Source organism: Oncorhynchus nerka, linkage group LG9a (genome assembly GCF_034236695.1).
Source record: "Oncorhynchus nerka isolate Pitt River linkage group LG9a, Oner_Uvic_2.0, whole genome shotgun sequence".
Classification (NCBI taxonomy): domain Eukaryota; kingdom Metazoa; phylum Chordata; class Actinopteri; order Salmoniformes; family Salmonidae; genus Oncorhynchus; species Oncorhynchus nerka.
In genome coordinates this window covers 58,842,166-58,864,815 of record NC_088404.1, presented here as the reverse complement: position 1 = coordinate 58,864,815, position 22,650 = coordinate 58,842,166, and the positions used below count along the sequence as shown (strand labels likewise).

Genomic DNA, 22,650 nt, shown 5'->3' with positions numbered 1-22,650 from the left:
TTGTCCCATTTTGTGAATTCTTGGATGGTGAGCGGACCCCAGATCTCACAACCATAAAGGGAAATGGTTTCTATAACTGATTCAAGTATTTTTAGCCAGAGCGTAATTGGTATGTTGCCTTGTCTCTCAGCTCGTTCACAGCTTTGTGGAAGTTACCTGTGGCGCTGATGTTTAGGCCGAGGTATGTATAGTTTTTTGTGAGCTCTAGGGCAACGGTGTCTAGATTGAATTTGTATTTGTGGTCCTTGCGACTGAACCTTTTTTTAGAACACCATTATTTTGGTCTTACTGAGATTTACTGTCAGGGCCCAGGTCTGGCAGAATATGTGCAGAAGATCTAGGTGCTGCTTGGTTGGTGACAGAAGCACCAGATCATCAGCAAACAGTAGACATTTTGTGACCGACACCCTTGATTCTGGTTTATGTAGAAACATTTTGAAATTTTTTATTTTTTATTTTTACATTGGATATAAGCAGAGACGCAGAACTACAAAATGGTATATCATACACTGCATTTGCGGAACAATGGGAAAGTAATTCTGCTTTGAAAGTTGATAAACTTGTAATCTCACTTTTGAGAAAATGGCCTTAGAAAGTTTTGGTACACCTACTGGAGAGCCCTTCTCTGTCTACACCAATTCCGCATCGTTCACACCCTCTTAAGCTTTAGCCCCACCCATCTCTTTAAGGATTCACATGTAAGGTCATGTGCTAAACAGTGAGTAGTGTAGTAAAGATTAAGACTAAAAGTGGTCAAAGTAGTAACTTACAATAAGGAACAATTCCAGGTAAACAGTATCCAGATTGTTTTTTTTTAATTTATTTTTTATTTCACCTTTATATAACCAGGTAGGCTAGTTGAGAACAAGTTCTCATTTACAATTGCGACCTGGCCAAGATAAAGCAAAGCAGTTCGACACATCCAACACAGAGTTACACATGGGATAAACAAATATACAGTCAAAAATACAGTAGAAAAAGTCTATATACAGTGTGTAAATGAGGTAAGATAAGGGAGGTAAGGCAATAAATAGGCCATAGTGGGGAAATAATTACAATTTAGCAATTAAACACGGGAGTGATAGATGTGCAGAAGATGAATGTGCAAGTAGAGATACTGGGGTGCAAAGGAGCAATATAAATAAATAAATACAGTATGGGGATGAGGTAGTTGGATGGGCTATTTACAGATGGGCTATGTACAGGTGCAGTGATCTGTGAGCTGCTTCGACAGCTGGTGCTTAAAGCTAGTGAGGGAGATAGGAGTCTCCAGCTTCAGAGATTTTGTAGTTCGTTCCAGTCATTGGTAGCAGAGAACTGGAAGGAAAGGCGGCCAAAGGAGGAATTGGCTTTGGGGGTGGCCAGTGAGATATACCTGCTGGAGCGCGTGCTACGGGTGGGTGCTGCTATGGTGACCAATGAGCTGAGATAAGGGGGGACTTTACCTAGCAGGGTCTTGTATATGACCTGGAGCCAGTGGATTTGGCGACGAGTATGAAGCGAGGGCCAGCCAACAGGTCAGCGTACAGCCAGCGTACATGTCGCAGTGGTGGGTAGTATATGGGGCTTTGGTGACAAAACGGATGGCGCTGTGAAAGACATCCAATTTGTTGAGTAGAGTGTTGGAGGCTATTTTGTAGATGACATCGCCGAAGTCTAGGATCGGTAGGATAGTCAGTTTTACGAGGGTATGTTTGGCAGCATGAGTGAAGGATGCTTTGTTGCGAAATAGGAAGCCGATTCTAGATTTAATTTTGGATTGGAGATGCCTAATGTGAGTCTGGAAGGAGAGTTTACAGTCTAGCTAGACACCTAGGTATTTGTAGTTGTCCACATATTCTAAGTCAGAACCGTCCAGAGTAGTGATGCTGGATGTGCAGGCAGGTGCGGGCAGTGATCGGTTGAAGAGCATGCATTTAGTTTTTCTTGCATTTAAAGCATTGAAGCTTGTTTGGAGGTTAGTTAACACAGTGTCCAAAGAAGGGCCAGAGGTATACAGAATGGTGTTGTCTGCGTAGAGGTGGATACGAGAATTACCAGCATCAAGAGCGACAATATTGATGTATACAGAGAAGAGATTTTGCCCGGGAATTGAACCCTGTGGCACTCCCATAGAGACTGCCAGAGGCCCCTCTGATTTGACACACTGAACTCTATCAGAGAAGTAGTTGGTGAACCAAGCAAGGCAATCATTTGAGAAACCAAGGTTGTTGAGTCTGCTGATAAGAATGTGGTGATTGACAGAGTCGAAAGCTTGGCCAGGTCGATGAAGACGGCTGCTAAGTACTGTCTTTTATCGATGGCGGTTATGACATCGTTTAGGACCTTGTGCGTGGCTGAGGTGCACCCATGACCAGTTCTGAAACCAGATTGCATAGCGGAGAAGGTACGGTGGGATTCGAAATGGTCTGTAATCTGTTTGTTGACTTGGCTTTCGAAGACCTTAGAAGTGCAGGGTAGTATAGATATAGGTCTGTCGCAGTTTGGGTCTGGAGTGTCTCCCCCTTTGAAGAGGGGGATGATCGTGGCAGCTTTCCAATATTTGGGAATCTCAGACGATACGAAAGAGGTTGAACAGGCTAGTAATAGGGGTTGCAACAATTTCGGCAGATCATTTTAGAAAGAGGGGGTCCAGATTGTCGAACCCGGCTGATTTGTAGGGGTCCAGATTTTGCAGCTCTTTCTGAACATCAGCTATCTGGATTTGGGTGAAGCAGAAATGGGGGATGCTTGGGCAAGTTGCTGTGGGGGGTGCAGGGCAGTTGACCGGGGTAGGGGGAGCCAGGTGGAAAGCATGGCCAGCCGTAGAAAAATGCTTATTGAAATTCTCAATTATTGTGGATTTATCGGTAGTGACAGTGTTTCCTAGCCTCAGTGCAGTGGGCAGCTGGGAGGAGGTGCTCTTATTCTCCATGGACTTTACAGTGTCCCAGAACCTTTTTGAGTTTGTACTACAGGATGCACATTTCTGTTTGAAAAGCTAGCCGTAGCTTTCTTAACTGCCTGTGTATATTGGTTCCTAACTTCCCTGAAAAGTTGCATATCACAGGGGCTGTTTGATGCTAATGCAGTACGCCACAGGATGTTTTTGTGTTGGTTAAGGGCAGTCAGGTCTGGAGAGAACCAAGGGCTATATCTGTTCTTAGTTCTCAATTTTTTGAATGGGGCATGCATTGTTAAGATGGCGAGGAAAATCACTTTTAACCTCTTACGTCGACCCGACACGCATGCGTCCCATCTAGCCATCTGGAAATGCAAATGCGCTACGCTAAATGCTAATAGCACTCGTTAAAACTCAAACGTTCATTAAAACACACATGCAGGGTACTGAATTAAAGCTTCACTCGTTGTGAATCCAGCCAACAAGTCAGATTTTTAAAATGCTTTTCGGCGAAAGCATGAAAAGCTATTATCTGATAGCATGCACCCCCCAGAATAGCAGACCATCACCTAAACAATAGATTTTGCGGTAGCCGGGGCTACCCAAAACGCAGAAATAAAATATAAAACATTCATTACCTTTGACGATCTTCTTTGTTGGCACTCCTAGATGTCCCATAAACATCACTATTGGGTCTTTTTTTTCTTCGATTAAATCGGTCCATATATACCCTAAATATCGATCTATGAAGACTGTGTGATCAAGGAAAAAACAGCGTTTTAAAACGCAACGTAATTTTTTTAAATTAAAAAAGTCGACGATAAACTTTCACAAAACACTTCAAAATACTTTTGTAATCCAACTTTAGGTATTAGTAAATGTTAATAATCTATCAAATTGATCACGGGGCGATGTGTATTCAATAGCTCCACGTCTTGAAATCATGTCCGGATATTTCTCATCCAAAACATCCTGTCGGAGACCGGAAGAAATGGTCTGTCTCTCACTCGTTTGACCAAGAAACAAAGCCCAGGCAATTGACAAGACTGGCGACATCGTGTGGAAGCTGTAGGACTTGCAATCTCAGCCCCATGTAATTTGGTTTCCCATCAACAATACATGCAAGTGGCGCATTGATATATTTTCCAGTTTTCAGTGATCAGATTTTATTGCGCTTTTCGATGAAATGCACGTTCTGTTATAGTCACAGCCGTCATTTAACCAGTTTTAGAAACGTGAAAAGTGTTTTCTATCCACACATACTAATCATATGCATATACTATATTCCTGGCATGAGTAGCAGGATGCTGAAATGTTGCGCGATTTTTAACAGAATGTTCGAAAAAGTAGGGGGTCGACTTAAGAGGTTAACTTGTGACGGCTAGACGTTCCGCTAGCGGAACCCCTCGACAACATCCGGTGAAATGGCAGAGCGCCAATTTCAAATTAAATTACTATAAATATTAAACTTTCGTGAAATCACACAGGCAATGCACCAAATTAAAGCTACACTTGTTGTTAATCCAGCCAATGTATCCGATTTCAAAAAGGCTTTACTGCGAAAGCAAACCAGAGGATAGCACCCTACCAAACAAACACATGACATTCATATTTCAACCTGTCGGGCGCGACACAAAACGCAAAATAACCATATAATTCATGCCTTACCTTTTGAAGATCTTCTTTTGTTGACACTCCAATATGTCCCATAAACATCACAAATGTTCCTTTTGTTCGATTCATTCCGTCGATATATATATCCAAAATGTCCAACATTTTATTTGGCGCGTTTGATAAAACAAAAACACTGGTTCCAACTAGCGCAACATGACTATAAAATATCTAATAAGTTACCTGTAATCTTGTTCCAAACATTTCAAACAACTTTCCTAATACAACTTTAGGTATTTTTTTAGAGTAAATAATCAATAACTTTTAAGACGGGATAAACTGCGTTCAATAGCGGATAAAAACAAAGTGGAGCGAGCGTTCAGGTCACGCGCCTCTAACAAACAGTACACTTCATTCGACCCTCGTTCTGGTCATTTTACTCGCCCTAGCAGAGCTGGTTAGGCTGTTTTCATGTTATCCAGAGCGTTGGTGACTGTAACTGTGCTCTTGGCAACAATTTAATTAGGATTTTTTGCTGACGTTTACTGAAACTGGCCATATTCAACGGGTGTTGAGCGTTGGTAAATTCATCAGTTATTCTGCGATCTGGCACACTCAGACTAGAGTGCTCTGAAACACTTGTTGGAGTGACACACTACTAAAATGGATACTTGCATAGTGGAGTCTTTTTTTGTTAAGTTTTAGTACACGATTCATAAAAAATAGCAGCATTAGACAGGATTACCTACACATACTGACCAGCTCAAATAGACAGAAGCGTGCTATATGGCAGACCTATCTACACGCATCTCTCGGCATGTCCAGCTAGCTAACATTAGCCTATAACTAGCAATGCAAATGTCATTCTGCGATAACATTACTACACAGATCATACACTCTGCTTCACACTGTGCAATGCCATAGGAATTATCTCAAGCTTTAGCCCCCACCCAAACTCTGACCATTTTACTCGACCTAGCAGAGCTGTTTAGGCCCATGTTATCCAGAGCGTTGGTGAATGTGACTGTGCTCCTGGCAACAATTTAATTACACTTTTTTTGCCAACGTTTACTGACGCCGGCCATATTCAACGGGTGTTGAGTGTTCGTAAATTCATCAGTTGTTGAGTGTTCGTAAATTCATCAGTTATTCTGCGCTGTGGCACACTCAGACGAAAGTGCTCTGAAAGAGTTGTTACAGTGTTACAGTGACATTCTATTGAAATGTCACTTGTTGTTTGTGTACATGGATTTTATAATGGTGTGTGCTTTTCCCTAACACCACTTTCCATCAATGTGTATAGCAGACCCTCATGCCAAATTGAGTCGATAGGTTTTTTGAAATCAAACAAAGAGTGAGAAGACTTTGCCTTTGTTTTGGTTTGCTTGTTTGTCAATTAGGGTGTGAAGGGTGAATATGTGGTCTGTCGTTTGGTAATTTAGTAAAAGCCAATTTGACATTTGCTCAGTACATTGTTTTCACTGAGAAAATGTACTGGTCTGCTGGATTTTCCCAAGGTTGTTGTTGACGCATATCCCACGGTAGGTATTGGGGTCAAAGTTGTCTCCACTTTTGTGGATAGGGGTGATCAGTCCTTGGTTCCAAATTGTGGGGAAGATAGCAGAGCTAAGGATGATGTTAAAGAGTTTAAGTATAGCCAATTGGAATTTGTGGTGTGTATATTTTATAATTTAATTGAGGATACCATCAACACCACAGGCCTTTTTGGGTTGGAGGGTTTGCATTTTGTCCTGTAGTTCATTCAATGTAATTGGAGAGTCCAGTGGGTTCTGGAAGTCTAGGGCCAAAAAGATGGGAGAAGTGGATTACCCATACATCCCCGTTTTGGATAGATCACACACACTCTCACTCACTCTCACTCACTCACTCACTCACTCACTCCTTGTTAGTTTTGCTTCACCCACCCCATACCACTCTCTTCTCCAAGCGCTCTGTGATCACAGAATGTAGCCAAGTACAGATACAGATAGAGAGAGAAGGGAAAGGAATAGAGGAATCTAGCATAGTTAGCCACCCTGTGCCTGCAGCCTTGACTGGCTCTGTATGTACAGTGCATTCGGAAAGAATTCAGACCCAGCCTTATTCTAAAATGGATTAAATTGTTCTGTTTTTTGTCATCAAAAAACGGTATCACATTTACATAAGTATTAAGACCCTTTTACTCAGTACTTTGTTGAAGCACCTTTGGCAGCGATTAGAGCCTCAATTCTTCTTGGGTATGATGCTACAAGCTTGGCACACCTGTATTTGGGGAGTTTCTCCCATTCTTCTCTGTAGATCCTCTCAAGCTCTGTCAGGTTGGATGGGGAGTGTCGCTGCACAGCTATTTTCAGGTCTCTACGGAGATGTTTCAAGTCCGGGCTCTGGCTGAGCCACTCAAGGGCATTCAGAGACTTGTCCCGAAGACACTCCTACGTTGTCTTGCTGTGTGGTTAGGGCCGTTGTCTTGTTGGAAGGTGAACTTTCAGGTCCAGAGCGCTCTGGAGCAGGTTTTCATCAATGATCTCTCTGTACTTTGTTTGGTTCATCTATTACTACCACACATTGATGCCAAAGCTAAGAACGCACTCAACCAACTCTGTAAGACCATAAGCAAACAAGATTTTTTTTTATCCAGAAGCGGCTCTCCTAGTGGCCGGGGACTTTAATGCAACCAGAAACTTAAATCAGTTTGACCTAATTTCTATCAGCATGTTAAATGTGCAACCAGAGGAAAAAAAAAACTCTAGACCACCTTTACTCCTCACACAGAGACGCATACAAAGCTCTCCCTCACCCTCCATTTGGCATATTTGACCATAATTATATCCTCCTGATGCCTGCTTACAAGCAAAAACTAAAGCAGGAAGTACCAGCGACTCGCTCAATACGCAAGTGGTCAGATGATGCGGATGCTACGCTACAGGACTGTTTTGCAAGCACAGACTAGAATATGTTCCGGGATTCATTCACCTGCTTCATCAATAAGTGCATTGACAACATAGTCCGCACAGTGACCGTGCGTACATATCCTAACCAAAAGCCATGGAATACAGGCAACATCCCCACCGAGCTAAAGGTTAGAGTTGCCACTTTCAAGGAGCGGAACACTAATCTGGACACTTATAAGAAATCCCGCTATGCCCTCAGATGAACCATCAAACAAGCAAAGTTTCAATATAGGACTAAGATTGAATCCTACTACACCGGCTCTGACTCTCGTCAGATGTGACAGGGCTTGAAAACTATTACGGACTACAAAGGGAAACCCAGCCGCGAGTTGCTCAGTGACGCAGCCTTCCAGACAAGCTAAATACCTATTTATGCTTCGAGGCAAGCATACGTGAGAGCACTAGCTGTTTTTGACAACTGTGTGATAACGCTCTCCGTAGCCGATGTGAGCAAGATCTTTCAACAGGTCAACATTCACAAAGTTGCGGAGCCAGATGGATTATCAGGACGTGTACTCATAGCATGCGCGGACCAACTGGAAAGTGTCTTCACTGACATTTTCAACCTCTCCCTGACCGAGTGTAAAACAGACATGTTTCAAGCAGACCACCATAGTCTCTGTGCACAAGAACACTAAGGTAACTTGCCTAAATTACTACCGACCCGTAGCACTCACGTCTTTAGCCAGGAAGTGCTTTGAAAAGCTGGTCATGGCTCACATTAACAACATTATCCAAGAAACCTTAGATCCAATCCAATTCTCATACCGCCCCAACAGATCACAGGTGGACTTTATTTAACTAATTATGTGACTTCTGAAGGCAATTGGTTGCACCAGATCCTATTTAGGGGCTTCATAGTAAGGGGGTAAATACACGCACCACTTTTCCGTTTTGAATTTTTTGAAACAAGTTATTTTTTACATTTCACTTAACCAATTTGGCCAATTTTGTGTGTCCATTACATGAAATCCAAATAAAAATAAATTTCAATTACGGGTTGTAATGCAACAAAATAGGAAAAATGCCAAGGGGGTGAATACTTTTGCAAGGCACTGTATGTAAAAATGCTGTTCATCAACTACAGCTCAACATTCAACACCATATACCCTCCAAACTCATCATTAAGCTTGAGGACCTGAGTCTCAATCCCGCCCTGTGCAATTGCGTCCTGGACTTCCTGACTGGCCGACCCCAGATGGTGAAGGTAGGAAACAGCATCTCTACTTCGCTGATCCTCAACACAGGGGCCCCACAAGGGTGCGTGCTCAGCCCCCTCCTGTACTCCCTGTTCATGACTGCAAGGCCATGCATGCCACCAACTCAATCATCAAGTTTGCAGACAACACAACAGTAGTGGGATTGATCACCAACAACTACAAGACAGCCTAAAGGGAGGAGGTGAGGGCACTCGGAGTGTAGTGTCAGGAAAACAACCTCTCACTCAACGTCAACAAAACAAAGGAGATGATCGTGGACTTCAGGAAACAGCAGAGGGAGCACCCCCCTATCCAAATCGACGGGACAGCAATGGAGAAAGTGGAACGTTTTTAAATTCCTCTGCAATTGGGTCCTGGACTTCCTGACGGGCTGCCCCCAGGTGGTGAAGGTAGGAAACAACACATCCTCCACGCTGATTCTCAACACAGGGGCCCTTCAGGGGTGCGTGCTCAGTCCCCTCTTATACTCCCTGTTCACTCATGACTACATGACCGGCACGACTCTAACATCATCATTAAGTTTGCTGATGACACAACCGCGGTAGGCCTGATCACCGACAACGACGACCCAGCCTATAGGGAGAAGGTCAGATACCTGGCCGTGTGGTGCCAGAACAACAACCTCTCCCTAAATGTGATCAAGACAAAGGAGATGATTGTGGCCTACAGGTAATGGAGGACCGAGCACGCCCTCTTTCTCATCGACGGGGCTGTAGTGGAGCAAGTTGAGAGCTTCAAGTTCCTTGGTGTCCACATCACCAACAAACTAACATGGTCCAAGCACGACAAAACCTTGTACCCCCTGGGAGACTGAAAAGATTAGGCATGGGTCCTCAGATCCTCAAATGTTTCTACAGCTGCACCATCGAGAGCTGACTGGTTGCATCACTGCTTGGAATGGCATCTGCTTGGCCTCCGACTGCAAGGCACAGAGGGTAGTGCGTATGGCCCAGTACATCACTTGGGCCAAGCTTTCTGCCATCCAGGACCTACAGTTGAAGTCGAAAGTTTACATACACCTTAGCCAACTACATTTAAACTCAGTTTTTCACAATTCCTGACATTTAATCCTAATAAAAATTCCCTGTCTTAGGTCAGTTAGGATCACCACTTTATTTTAACAATGTGAAATGTCAGAATAATAGTAGAGAGAATGATTTATTTCAGCTTTTATTTCTTTCATCACATTCCCAGTGGGTCAGAAGTTTAAATACACTCAATTAGTATTTGGTAGCCTTGCCTTTAAGTGGTTTAACTTGGGTCAAACGTTTTGGGTAGCCCTCCACAAGCTTCCCACAATAAGTTGGGTTAATTTTGTCCCATGCCTCCTGACAGAGCTGGTGTAACCGAGTCAGGTTTGTAGGCCTCCTTGCTCGCACATGATTTTTCAGTTCTCGCCCACACATTTTCTATAGGATTGAGTTCAGGGCTTTGTGATGGCCACTTCAATACCTTGACTTTGTTGTCCTGAAGCCATTTTGCCACAACTTTGGAAGTATGCTTGGGGTCATTGTCTGTTTTGAAGACCCATTTGTGACCAAGCTTTAACTTCCTGACTGATGTCTTGATGTTGCTTCAAAATATCCATATCATCTTCCTACCTCATGATGCCATCTATTTTGTGATATATGATGCTGCCACCCCTGTGCTTCACGGTTGAGATGGTATTCCTTGCAAGCCTCCCCCTTTTTCCTCCAAACATAACAATGGTCATAATGGCCAAACAGTTCTATTTTTGTTTCATCAGACCAGAGGACATTTCTCCAAAAGTACTATCTTTGTCCCCATGTGCAGTTGCAAACCGTAGTCTGGCTTTTTTATGGCGGTTTTGGACCAGTGGCTTCTTCCTTGCTTGAGCAGCCTTTCAGGTTATGTCGATATAGGACTCGTTTTACTGTGGATATCGATACTCTTGTACCTGTTTCCTCCAGCATCTTCACAAGGTCCTTTGTTGTTGTTCTGGGATTTATTTGCACTTTTCGCACCAAAGTATGTTCATCTCTAGGAGACAGAATGCGTCTCCTTCCTGAGAGGTATGACCGCAGCGTGGTCCCATGGTGTTTATACTTGTGTACTATGAACGTGGTACCTTCAGGCGTTTGGAAATTGCTCCCAAGGATGAACCAGACTTGTGGAGGTCTACAATTGTTTTTTCAGAGGTCTTTGCTGATTTCTTTTGATTTTCCCATGATGTCAAGCCAAGAATCACTGGGTTTGAATGTAGGTCTTGAAATACATCCACAGATACACCTCCGATTGACTCAAATGATGTCAATTAGCCTATCAGAAGCTTCTAAAGCCATGACATCATTTTCTGGAATGTTCCAAGCTGTTTAAAGGCACAGTCAACTTAGTGTATGTAAACTTCTGACCCACTGGAATTGTGTTACAGTAAATTATAAGGGAAATAATCTGTTTGTAAACAATTGTTGGAAAAATGACTTGTGTCATGCACAAAGTAGATGTCCTTCCATTTTTAAGTCAAACTTGTTCAGTGGTCTTCCATATCACTCCTCATCCTCAGCAATGCTGTTCACAGCCAAGTCATTCTCAAACTGCCTTCGATTTGCTGGCATCAGAGGACACAGCTTGATGATGATGTCCATCATCTTGGACTCTTATTGCCCTATTGCTTATTTAGATTGCATGGGCGGTCATTGTCCTAATGCACCCTCATACGGCAACTTTGACTGGGACAGTAAGGCAATATTGGAATATAAAAGAACACTAAAAACCCTGGACATGTGAGTAGATATATTATTAGAGAGGTATCAATGCTGTGTGTGTGCTCAACCGGAAAACGAGGGTGACAATTCAGTATGGGGTGCACATCTAACCAACCGTGTGTGTGGTGTATCGTTACTGATTCAAATAACCCATGGAATGTCAAAATACAATTACAGGGTTTATATTCATTATAGGAATAATAGATGTAAGCTAGTATAAATTGCTGATCACCTCTTATGGGAGCAGGTAGCACAAATATATTGCTTCATGCTAATTCTATGTAGGTAGGTTTTTAAATCTTGGTAGGGGCGCGTCAGTTCTAGCTAGGTGGCTTTCACTGACTAGGAATTGTGTGTGTGTGGTGTACTGATTCAAAGATCATTTCTGAATATAATTCATTATCGGGCTAATAGATTGAAGTTTAGATTTAATTGCAGATCTCTTATGGGAGCCGGTAGCATTGTTAGTCTATGCTCACTAGCTAGTTAGCTAATTAAATATGTTCTTAGATCTGCTTAGCAAGCTAGTTCTTACCAATACAGGAGTTGTGACCCTAGATAAGCTTATTCTCAGAACTGTATTTACCTTCAAATAACAGAGAATTCCATTGTCAGAATGATAATAAAACCTCTCAGGAAAGCTTTCAGGGAACAATTGTAAAACATTCTCAGAATCTCCCTTCAACTTAAAAATGTATGTTCCCGGAACAGAGGAAATGTTCACTTTCGTTCTTAGAGCATTTAAAAACCGGTCAGACTTGGGGGCCAAAAAACATACGTTCCCACAACTTCCAAGGAACCAAATGTGCTAGCTGGGCTGTCGCTTTTACAGTGGGTGTTGGGAGAGGGCACAGCGTGTGTGTTTTTAGCAGGGGGAGGGGTGTGTGCGTGTAGCGGGGGTAGGAGAGTTTGTGTGTAGCAGGGAGATGTGTGTGTGTAGTGGGGAGGTGTGTGTGTGTGTGAGCAGAGCCACACCCAGGCTGATTGGGGGACCACACCTCTGTGAGGAATCTGCTGCAGCTGGGTCACATGTCTACCCCTTTTCTCTCTCTCTCTCGTTCACTCTCTCTCCAATTAAATTGAATTCAAAGGGCTTTATTGGGATGGGAAACATATGTTTACATAGTTTGTCACTTTATTACCTATCCCAATCAGAAATTAACAGTAAATCAAATCAAATCAAATTTATTTATATAGCCCTTCGTACATCAGCTGATATCTCAAAGTGCTGTACAGAAACCCAGCCTAAAACCCCAAACAGCAAACAATGCAGGTGTAAAAGCACGGTGGCTAGGAAAAACTCCCTAGAAAGGCCAAAACCTAGGAAGAAACCTAGAGAGGAACCAGGCTATGTGGGGTGGCCAGTCCTCTTCTGGCTGTGCCGGGTAGAGATTATAACAGAACATGACCAAGATGTTCAAATGTTCATAAATGACCAGCATGGTCGAATAATAATAAGGCAGAACAGTTGAAACTGGAGCAGCAGCACAGTCAGGTGGACTGGGGACAGCAAGGAGTCATCATGTCAGGTAGTCCTGGGGCACGGTCCTAGGGCTCAGGTCCTCCGAGAGAGAGAGAAAGAAAGAGAGAATTAGAGAGAGCATATGTGGGGTGGCCAGTCCTCTTCTGGCTGTGCCGGGTGGAGATTATAACAGAACGTGGCCAAGATGTTCAAATGTTCATAAATGACCAGCATGGTTGAATAATAGTAAGGCAGAACAGTTGAAACTGGAGCAGCAGCATGGCCAGGTGGACTGGGGACAGCAAGGAGTCATCATGTCAGGTAGTCCTGGGACATGGTCCTAGGGCCCAGGCCAGTTGAAACTGGAGCAGCAGCATGGCCAGGTGGACTGGGGACAGCAAGGAGTCATCATGTCAGGTAGTCCTGGGGCATGGTCCTAGGGCTCAGGTCCTCCGAGAGAGAGAAAGAAAGAGAGAAGGAGAGAATTAGAGAACGCACACTTAGATTCACACAGGACACCGAATAGGACAGGAGAAGTACTCCAGATATAACAAACTGACCCTAGCCCCCGACACATAAACTAATGCAGCATAAATACTGGAGGCTGAGACAGGAGGGGTCAGGAGACACTGTGGCCCCATCCGAGGACACCCCGGACAGGGCCAAACAGGAAGGATATAACCCCACCCACTTTGCCAAAGCACAGCCCCCACACCACTAGAGGGATATCTTCAACCACCAACTTACCATCCTGAGACAAGGCCGAGTATAGCCCACAAAGATCTCCGCCACGGCACAACCCAAGGGGGGCCAACCCAGACAGGCCGACCACAACAGTGAATCAACCCACCCAGGTGACGCCCCCAGGGACGGCATGAGAGAGCCCCAGTAAGCCAGTGACTCAGCCCCGTAACAGGGTAGAGGCAGAGAATCCCAGTGGAAAGAGGGGAATCGGCCAGGCAGAGACAGCAAGGGCGGTTCGTTGCTCCAGAGCCTTTCCGTTCACCTTCCCACTCCTGGGCCAGACTACACTCAATCATATGACCCACTGAAGAGATGAGTCTTCAGTAAAGACTTAAAGGTTGAGTCCGAGTTTGCGTCTCTGACATGGGTAGGCAGATCGTTCCATAAAAATGGAGCTCTATAGGAGAAAGCCCTGCCTCCAGCTGTTTGCTTAGAAATTCTAGGGACAATTAGGAGGCCTGCGTCTTGTGACCGTAGCGTACGTGTAGGTATGTACGGCAGGACCAAATCAGAGAGATAGGTAGGAGCAAGCCCATGTAATGCTTTGTAGGTTAGCAGTAAAACCTTGAAATCAGCCCTTGCTTTGACAGGAAGCCAGTGTAGAGAGGCTAGCACTGGAGTAATATGATCAAATTTTTGGTTCTAGTCAGGATTCTAGCAGCCGTATTCAGCACTAACTGAAGTTTATTTAGTGCTTTATCCGAAGCCGGAAAATAGAGCATTGCAGTAGTCTAACCTAGAAGTGACAAAAGCATGGATTAATTTTTCTGCATCATTTTTGGACAGAAAGTTTCTGATTTTTGCAATGTTACGTAGATGGAAAAAAGCTGTCCTCGAAATGGTCTTGATATGTTCTTCAAAAGAGATCAGGGTCCAGAGTAACGCCGAGGTCCTTCACAGTTTTATTTGAGACGACTGTACAACCATTAAGATTAATTGTCAGATTCAACAGAAGATCTCTTTGTTTCTTGGGACCTAGAACAAGCATCTCTGTTTTGTCCGAGTTTAATAGTAGAAAGTTTGCAGCCATCCACTTCCTTATGTCTGAAACACATGCTTCTAGCGAGGGCAATTTTGGGGCTTCACCATGTTTCATTGAAATGTACAGCTGTGTGTCATCCGCATAGCAGTGAAAGTTTACATTATGTTTTCGAATAACATCCCCAAGAGGTAAAATATATAGTGAAAACAATAGTGGTCCTAAAACAGAACCTTGAGGAACACCGAAATTTACAGTTGATTTGTCAGAGGACAAACCATTCACAGAGACAAACTGATATCTTTCCGACAGATAAGATCTAAACCAGGCCAGAACATGTCCGTGTAGACCAATTTGGGTTTCCAATCTCTCCAAAAGAATGTGGTGATCGATGGTATCAAAAGCAGCACTAAGGTCTAGGAGCACGAGGACAGATGCAGAGCCTCGGTCCGTTGCCATTAAAATGTCATTTACCACCTTCACAAGTGCCGTCTCAGTGCTATGATGGGGTCTAAAACCAGACTGAAGCATTTCGTATACATTGTTTGTCTTCAGGAAGGCAGTGAGTTGCTGCGCAACAGCCTTCTCTAAAATTTTTGAGAGGAATGGAAGATTCGATATAGGCCGATAGTTTTTATATTTTCTGGGTCAAGGTTTGGCTTTTTCAAGAGAGGCTTTATTACTGCCACTTTTAGTGAGTTTGGTACACATCCAGTGGATAGAGAGCCGTTTATTATGTTCAACATAGGAGGGCCAAGCACAGGAAGCAGCTCTTTCAGTAGTTTAGTTGGAATAGGGTCCAGTATGCAGCTTGAAGGTTTAGAGGCCATGATTATTTTCATCATTGTGTCAAGAGATATAGTACTAAAAGACTTGAGCGTCTCTCTTGATCCTAGGTCCTGGCAGAGTTGTGCAGACTCAGGACAACTGAGGTTTGGAGGAATACGTTTAAAGAGGAGTCCGTAATTTGCTTTCTAATAATCATAATCTTTTCCTCAAAGAAGTTCATGAATTTATCACTGCTAAAGTGAAAGTCATCCTCTCTTGGGAATGCTGCTTTTTAGTTAGCTTTGCGACAGTATCAAAAAGGAATTTATTGTTCTTATTTTCCTCAATTAAGTTAGAAAAATAGGATGATCGAGCAGCAGTAAGGGCTCTTCGGTACTGCACGGTACCGTCCTTCCAAGCTAGTCGGAAGACTTCCAGTTTGGTGTGGCGCCAGTAAACATGACACTCACAAAAGTTTCAAAAGTTCTCTCCCGCTCTGCTAAGCTGTATTCTGGCATTCTGCTAAGGAGCTGGGCTGTGGCATTTCCATCTAAAAGGACCCATGAGCACCAACATGTGAAGTTCATAGGAGCATGTCAAATTGGGACCGACCGACCAAATCGGTCTTAGGTGGCAAAATTTCAAATTGTGTTTTTTACATTGGATAAAAGCAAAGACACAGAGCTACTCCCGGCGCCGACTGAGATGGCCGCCTCGCTTCGCGTTCCTAGGAAACTATGCAGTTTTTAGTTTTTTTACGTGTTATTTCTTACATTAGTACCCCAGGTCATCTTAGGTTTCATTACATACAGTCGAGAAGAACTACTGAATATAAGATCAGCGTCAACTCACCATCAGTACGACCAAGAATATGTTTTCCGCAACGCGGATCCTGTGTTCTGCCTTACAAACAGGACAACGGAATGGATCGCATGCAGCGACCCAAGGAAACGACTCCGAAAAAGAGGGAAACGAGGCGGTGTTCTGGTCAGACTCCGAAAAAGGGCACCACTCCCCAGCATTCTTCTTGCCAATGTCCAGTCTCTTGACAACAAGGTTGACGAAATCCGAGCAAGGGTAGCATTCCAGAGGGACATCAGAGACTGCAACGTTCTCTGCTTCACGGAAACATGGCTTACTGGGAAGACGCTATCCGATGCGGTGCAGCCAACGGGTTTCTCCACGCATCGCGCCGACAGAAACAAACATCTTTCTGGTAAGAAGAGTGGCGGGGGCGTATGCCTCATGACTAACGAGACATGGTGTGATGAAGGAAACATACAGGAACTCAAATCCTTCTGTTCACCTGATTTAGAATTCCTCACAATCAAATGTAGACCGCATTATCTTCCAAGAGAATTCTCTTCGATTATAATCACAGCCGTATATATCCCCCAAGCAGACACATCGATGGCTCTGAACGAACTTTATTTAACTCTTTGCAAACTGGAAACCATTTATCCGGAGGCTGCATTCATTGTAGCTGGAGATTTTAACAAAGCTAATCTGAAAACAAGACTCCCTAAATTTTATCAGCATATCGATTGCGCAACCAGGGGTGGTAAAACCTTGGATCATTGTTACTCTAACTTCCGCGACGCATATAAGGCCCTGCCCCGCCCCCCCTTTCGGAAAAGCTGACCACGACTCCATTTTGCTGATCCCTGCCTACAGGCAGAAACTAAAACAAGAGGCTCCCACGCTGAGGTCTGTTCAACGCTGGTCAGACCAAGCTGACTCCACACTCCAAGACTGCTTCCATCACGTGGACTGGGACATGTTTCGATTGCGTCAGATGAAAATATTGACGAATACGCTGATTCGGTGTGCGAGTTCATTAGAACGTGCGTCAAGATGTCGTTCCCATAGCAACGATAAAAACATTCCCAAACCAGAAACCGTGGATTGATGGCAGCATTCGCGTGAAACTGAAAGCGCGAACCACTGCTTTTAATCAGGCAAGGTGTCTGGTAACATGTCCGAATATAAACAATGCAGCTATTCCTCCGCAAGGCTATTAAACAAGCTAAGCGTCAGTACAGAGACAAAGTGGAATCTCAATTCAATGGCTCAGACACAAGAGGCATGTGGCAGGGTCTACAGTCAATCACGGACTACAAGAAGAAACCCAGCCCAGTCACGGACCAGGATGTCTTGCTCCCAGGCAGACTAAATTACTTTTTGCCCGCTTTGAGGACAATACAGTGCCACTGACACGGCCTGCAACGAAAACATGCGGTCTCTCCTTCACTGCAGCCGAGGTGAGTAAGACATTTAAACGTGTTAACCCTCGCAAGGCTGCAGGCCCAGACGGCATCCCCAGCCGCGCCCTCAGAGCATGCGCAGACCAGCTGGCCGGTGTGTTTACGGTCATATTCAATCAATCCCTATACCAGTCTGCTGTTCCCACATGCTTCAAGAGGGCCACCATTGTTCCTGTTCCCAAGAAAGCTAAGGTAACTGAGCTAAACGACTACCTCCCGTAGCACTCACTTCCGTCATCATGAAGTGCTTTGAGAGACTAGTCAAGGACCATATCACCTCCACCCTACCTGACACCCTAGACCCACTCCAATTTGCTTACCGCCCAAATAGGTCCACAGACGATGCAATCTCAACCACACTGCACACTGCCCTAACCCACCTGGACAAGAGGAATACCTATGTGAGAATGCTGTTCATCGACTACAGCTCGGCATTCAACACCATAGTACCCTCCAAGCTCGTCATCAAGCTCGAGACCCTGGGTCTCGACCCCGCCCTGTGCAACTGGGTACTGGACTTCCTGACGGGCCGCCCCCAGGTGGTGAGGGTAGGCAACAACATCTCCTCCCGCTGATCCTCAACACGGGGCCCCACAAGGGTGCGTTCTGAGCCCTCTCCTGTACTCCCTGTTCACCCACGACTGCGTGGCCATGCACGCCTCCAACTCAATCATCAAGTTTGCGGACGACACAACAGTGGTAGGCTTGAAAACCAACAATGACGAGACGGCCTACAGGGAGGAGGTGAGGGCCCTCGGAGTGTGGTGTCAGGAAAATAACCTCACACTCAACGTCAACAAAACTAAGGAGATGATTGTGGACTTCAGGAAACAGCAGAGGGAACACCCCCCTATCCACATTGATGGAACAGTAGTGGAGAGGGTAGCAAGTTTTAAGTTCCTCGGCATACACATCACAGACAAACTGAATTGGTCCACTCACACTGACAGCGTCGTGAAGAAGGCGCAGCAGCGCCTCTTCAACCTCAGGAGGCTGAAGAAATTCGGCTTGTCACCAAAAGCACTCACAAACTTCTACAGATGCACAATCGAGAGCATCCTGGCGGGCTGTATCACCGCCTGGTACGGCAACTGCTCCGCCCTCAACCGTAAGGCTCTCCAGAGGGTAGTGAGGTCTGCACAACGCATCACCGGGGGCAAACTACCTGCCCTCCAGGACACCTACACCACCCGATGTTACAGGAAGGCCATAAAGATCATCAAGGACATCAACCACCCAACCACTGCCTGTTCACCCCGCTATCATCCAGAAGGCGAGGTCAGTACAGGTGCATCAAAGCTGGGACCGAGAGACTGAAAAACAGCTTCTATCTCAAGGCCATCAGACTGTTAAACAGCCACCACTAACATTGAGTGGCTGCTGCCAACACACTGTCATTGACACTGACCCAACTCCAGCCACTTTAATAATGGGAATTGATGGGAAATGATGTAAATATATCACTAGCCACTTTAAACAATGCTACCTTATGTAATGTTACTTACCCTACATTATTCATCTCATATGCATACGTATATACTGTACTCTATATCATCGACTGCATCCTTATGTAATACATGTATCACTAGCCACTTTAACTATGCCACTTTGTTTACTTTGTCTACATACTCATCTCATATGTATATACTGTACTCGATACCATCTACTGTATGCTGCTCTGTACCATCACTCATTCATATATCCTTATGTACATATTCCTCATCCCCTTACACTGGGTATAAGACAGTAGTTTTGGAATTGTTAGTTAGATTACTTGTTGGTTATCACTGCATTGTCGGAACTAGAAGCACAAGCATTTTGCTACACTCGCATTAACATCTGCTAACCATGTGTATGTGACAAATAAAATTTGATTTGATATATCATACACTGCATTTGAGGAACAATGGGAACGTAGTTCTGCTTTGAAAGTTGATAAACTTGTAACCTCATTTTTGAGAAAATGGCATTTGAATGTTTTGATACACCTACTGGAGAGCCCTTCTTTGTCTACACCCATTCAGCATATTTCACACCCTCTTAAACTTTAGCCCCACCCATCTCTTTAAGGGTTGATCCGAGCATTCTGTACCAAGAGCAGTCCAGCACCCAAGCTAGCTAACTTGCTAGCTACTTCCAGACACACATGTGAGAACAGTTCACTGAACATTGCTTGCCCTAGCAGATCTGGTTAGGCTGTTTTGTTATCCAGAGCGTTGGTGACCGCAAAAGTGCTGTCAGATTGTCCATTTCCAAATTCAGAGCTTCTCGCTCTAGGAGCATTCAGAGCACATACTGGACTCTCTGACCGATGAGTAAGGTTGGTCCGAACGTTATGACCTCACAACGGCGGTCAAACACCCAAGCTAACTGGCTAACATTGGCTAGCTACTTCCAGACACATGATGAGAGAACATCCCACTCTGACCATTTTACTCCCCCTAGCAGAGCTGGGTGACTGTAATTGTGCTACTGGCAACAATTTTAATTATGCTTTTTTTAGCCGACATCGGGATAATTTCAACCGGTGTTGAGCGTTCGTATATTCATCAGTTATTCTGCACTCTGGCACACTCCGATCGTCTATTGTTAAAACAATTAACCATAATCCCAACTCATGGCGTTACTACCCTGCATGAATCTGCAGGTAGCTCCTTAAAACTTTAACTGAATGTTTCAATACGACTTTTAATAACACTGCTAGCTTAGGTTAACTGCTTTGAACTCCAAGCACAGATGGGACACATGGAAATACATTTTTATTTAGGCATTAATCATGCAATCACATTTTATTTTTTATTGTGGCACAGCGTCAATGAGATTCAAACCTATTATCTTTTGTTATGTATCCATGGAAAGTCCACTACACCACCAGGTTGGAGCTATCATGATATGTTTTTTTTTACTCATATGAAGCTGTTCATTTTTGTTTGTTAAAACAGACCCCATTTTTAAGGAAACAAGCACTCATTAAGATCAGGTGAGGCCAACACACCTAAACACACTTAACAAGATAGAGGATAATGAGAGTTTTGTTGATGCTGACAACAAAATGTATATGTTTTTTAATAATGTTTTTAGGAAGTTTTTTTTGTAATGTTACTAACGTTTAAAATAATTTTTTTATGGAAAGCTTTCTTAATGTTCTGAGAAAACGACTATACATAGAACCGTGAGGAAAACTTGCCGAAGTACTGAAATTCCCACAGAAGAACATAGTTCAGAGAGCGTTAAGAAACCATTTGAGAACATTCCCAATGTCAAACCAGTTGGAAAACCTTCCTATAACATGAACAAAATGGATAAATGTTATCATGTTTGAACTTTTAGGAAACGTTCTGTTAAAGTAATGAAATACCAAAGAAAATAACATTGTTTTGTCAAGTTCCTTAAATGTTCTGAGAGTGTTCCAAAGCCAAGCAACTATCCTACACCATTCCCAGAACGTTGTGGGAAGGTTGTATGCAAAATAACCATAGGACAACCACTCTCTCACCAGGCTCTAAGAAAACAATGGTCTTCAGAACGTTATGTGCATGCTGGGTTTACTGTACTGAACTCTACCGTTAATCTAACGCCTGCCTCAGACCACTCGTAGAACAGTGCGTCGTTAGATGTTTTTTTGCACTCCAGCATCACTCTATACACAGAAGACCTGCGCTAAACAAAGAATTACATGGTTTGACTGCCGATAACTTCAGAATAAAGTTGACTACAGTAGAAATACAAAGTTGCCAATGTCTTTGCAATTGATACAGACAAGCGACGTATAAAATGATGCTTCAAATGAAATCCAAGATGACTGCATTAAAATATATCACATTGACATATACATTTCATGTTCAATCAATTGAGTTGTATTTTGCTACTTGTAGGCTACTGTCTGTAATTTGTCTTGATATATGTGTAGCCTAACAGCAATGAAGTACCAAATCGTGATTTAGTGCATTTTCTTTCATTGGGTAAGAGTTACAATAAACCGCCTCAGTATTTGCAGCTGTAGGTTGTAATATCTCTCGAGGAGCTGATCTGTCGTCAGTATTGTTGAATATTTATAATGTTAAGGAAAGATTTTATTTGAGAAAGCTGATCCGAGTGCAGCGCTCCTTTTTTTCCGACCTTATCAGTATCGTCACATGCTCCAATGACGCACGTAGCAACCGTTCTCTCTTCATTGTGATTTGGCCTTGATGGAGGTCCTTGACGATCTTCTTGGCCTTCCTGAAACGCATGTTGGCCGTTGATGGGAAGATGCTAAGTTCCATCTCTTCCAGGAAACCGGACCCTGTGCTCTACCGTGCTGTACTGTCCAAACTTGGGAACCATAGACATCTAGGATCCTTTCACATTTGATCTGGTCTGGACCAACCAAATGTGCTCTTGTTTGGGGGTCGAGCTCATTACAATAAGAGCCAGTGATTAGAATAATCCCTAAATATTCAAAAATAAGGATATTGCAAATGTCTACCTTTTTGAGTTCCTAGGTACATCACATTTACATTTACATTTAAGTCATTTAGCAGACGCTCTTATCCAGAGCGACTTACAAATTGGATCACCATGAAGAGAATGATATTCATTAGCATAATTATGAATTTGTGTAGAGTACAGATCAGGGACCTATGATTCCGTTACCATAATTCCGTTACCAGATGTAAATCCACTTCACCTACTGTACTTCAATAACCAACATTTTTTTCATAGCTGACACCTCAATTCTTTCTGCAGACATCTTTTAATCATAATTCGTAGCCGATATTTACGAGTTTTTGGAGAATTTGGTCGCATAAAAAGCTGAGGGAGATTTTACTGTAATTCTGTCACTGAACTTCTGCAGTTCTTCCAGTAAATATGTTTTTGTGAAATGTTCTTTGTAAATTGTTTATTTAGTCCTTGTGCATAGAGGTTTATGGTTAAACTTTGAAATCAATGTTTTTTGTTTGGCATACATTTTAAAGTGAAAACTTGAGTCAAACCGTAATTGCGTTACGCGCGCGTGTGTGTGTGTGTGTGTGTGTGTGTGTGTGTGTGCGTGTGAGTGATT

General features: G+C 43.6%; 1 protein-coding gene across 3 annotated transcripts in view; it reads left to right on the top strand.

Moving 5' to 3' along the window:
* The window catches only part of LOC115134599 (Kruppel-like factor 8), a 119,392-nt gene that overhangs the window by 31,088 nt on the left and 65,654 nt on the right, over positions 1-22,650 (top strand). The gene's annotated exons all lie outside the window — the stretch shown is intronic.